Below are 2,045 nucleotides of genomic sequence, written 5' to 3' on the forward strand. Positions count from 1 at the left end.
CACAGGCCGTACCGTACCTTCCAGCCGCCTCGGAACCAACTGATCAGAGGCCCTTAGTTTCTGAGCTGAGAAGATTTGGAATCTTGCGTTTACTAAAGAGAAGGGTTGGCTAAGACTCGCAGGTGGTTACTCACAAAATGCGACTGAGCAGATGGCGCGGAAGAAAGCTCGTGGCCGCGTCAAGTGGGGGTGAAAGGTGCCTCCTGGGCCGACCACGCGACGGTGCCGACCGCTCGGCTGCAGCCGGGTAAGGGACGGAGACCACCGGAATGGAGGCCCCAGGCGGAACGGACGCAGGGTCCTGAAGCGGGCATGGGCTCCGGCAGGGAGTCGGGTCCCCAGCAAAAGGAGAGAAGGAACTAGGACCGCGGGGACTCCCACCTTGAAAAGCCTGGTGAGCCGCCCGCAGGCGCTGCCGCCCGAGCCGCAAGGTCCGCATGGCCTACAGATCTGAGCAAGCCTTCACCCAACAGCAGCCAGGCGGAAAAGGAAGCGCGGCGGTCGCCGGTGGCTCTTAGGGGGCTGCCGGCCTGGCTCCTCCCCTTCCGGGCCTGGCCCCGCCCTTGCAAGCGGGGCGAGAGGCAGGCTGGGGGGTGTGCCCTGGCCGTCGCTGTCTTCCTGGGCCTCTCCACCTGAGGTGGCGTGCCAGGCCTCAAGTTTACAGGAGGGGGACTTTTGGAACTTCCATAGAGGCTTTCAAGGCTCATGAGAACCTCATCTAGAGCTAATTCATTGAGTATGTAAGTGATAACTTGCCAGTTTATGTATCTAAGCGACCAAACAGTGCTCTAAAACGAGGCTCCCATTCCTAGTACTTTATATATTTGCTTGGTATTCTACTCCCTCACATAATCCAGTGTTTAAAGAACTGGTGGTATTGGACATTTCAGTTGAGAGTAAGGGTATCTGGAATGACCGCTTCACACACTAGGAAAAAAAAAGTTTTATTTTCCATGTATTATAGCAATAGCTATTGTTTCTATTTTTATTAATAATAAGAGGGTTAAAAACATTCGTAAATCAGTCAGCTGCCTGTTTATGAACATGTAATTTGCTATCGATTTTTGTGCTTTATGTTTTACAGGCATACCTCGTTTTATTCTGCTTTGTTTTATTGCGGCCATGGATGTGTTTTTACAAATTGATGGCAAGACTCTCCAAAAAAATGACTGGCTTTATTGTAGCGATCTGGAGCCCAAAACGCAATATTTCTGAGGTATGCCTGTATTACTCTTGTTTCTCTCAATTATTATGTATTGAGTCCTGGCTGCAAAGCACTAGGTTTAGTGCTGGAGAAGACAGGTTGATGATCTTGTTGCCTGAAAGAATACACATGGAAGCATATAATTAAACAATTACATCAGTAAAAGATATATCATCTCTCCTTTAAAAATTGAATGTCTAAGAAATTGATAGAAAATCCAGTACAAAAATATGTTTGTCTCAAAGAAACATGGTATGAAAATCTAAACCTAGCAATATAAATTGTGCTTATACTCATTTTACCAAAGGATTCCTTTCTGTATAACGTTTTGCTAAATGCTTTACAGGGATTTGAATTCTTTGGGGCCCTGAGTGGACACACTTTCTTGTTAGGTAGTGATTTGGGCCTCAACCTGCCATCACAGACTCCTGAGGGAATATCACTTCTACAACCTAATTTTGCAACCTGGGCAGCCACCTCCACTACGCCTTTGCCTATAACTAGGTGGGTGGGTGTGGGAGCCACCATTACTGAAAGGTGTAGAGGAGAGTGTGAAAATTAATTCTAATTTGTTTAAATGGAATCATAGAGTATGTACTCTTTTTTTGTCTGGCTTCTTTCACTCAGCATAATTATTTTGAGACTCATCAATGCTGCTGTGTGTAACAACAGTTAATTCCTTTTTACTGCTGAGTAGTATTCTTGTATATGGATATACCACAATTTGTTTATTCTTTGCCTCATTGATGGATGTTGGTTTTTTTTCAGTATTTGACTATTACAAATAAAGCTACTATGAATATTCATATGCAAATCTTTGGACATGTGCTTTTATTTCTCT

General features: G+C 45.4%; 1 protein-coding gene across 1 annotated transcript in view; it reads left to right on the forward strand.

Annotated features, from left to right (window-relative positions):
- The window catches only part of MCMDC2 (minichromosome maintenance domain containing 2), a 42,007-nt gene extending 39,997 nt beyond the window's left edge, over positions 1–2,010 (forward strand). The window contains exons 16-17 of the transcript XR_002781427.1: positions 1,085–1,216; positions 1,551–2,010. The gene's annotated coding sequence lies outside the window, so the exon portion shown is untranslated. The remainder of the gene's footprint in view (positions 1–1,084; positions 1,217–1,550) is intronic.
- The last annotated feature ends 35 nt before the right edge of the window (positions 2,011–2,045 follow it).

The sequence above is a fragment of the Pteropus vampyrus genome, unplaced genomic scaffold, assembly GCF_000151845.1.
Source record: "Pteropus vampyrus isolate Shadow unplaced genomic scaffold, Pvam_2.0 Scaffold99, whole genome shotgun sequence".
NCBI classification, from domain to species: domain Eukaryota; kingdom Metazoa; phylum Chordata; class Mammalia; order Chiroptera; family Pteropodidae; genus Pteropus; species Pteropus vampyrus.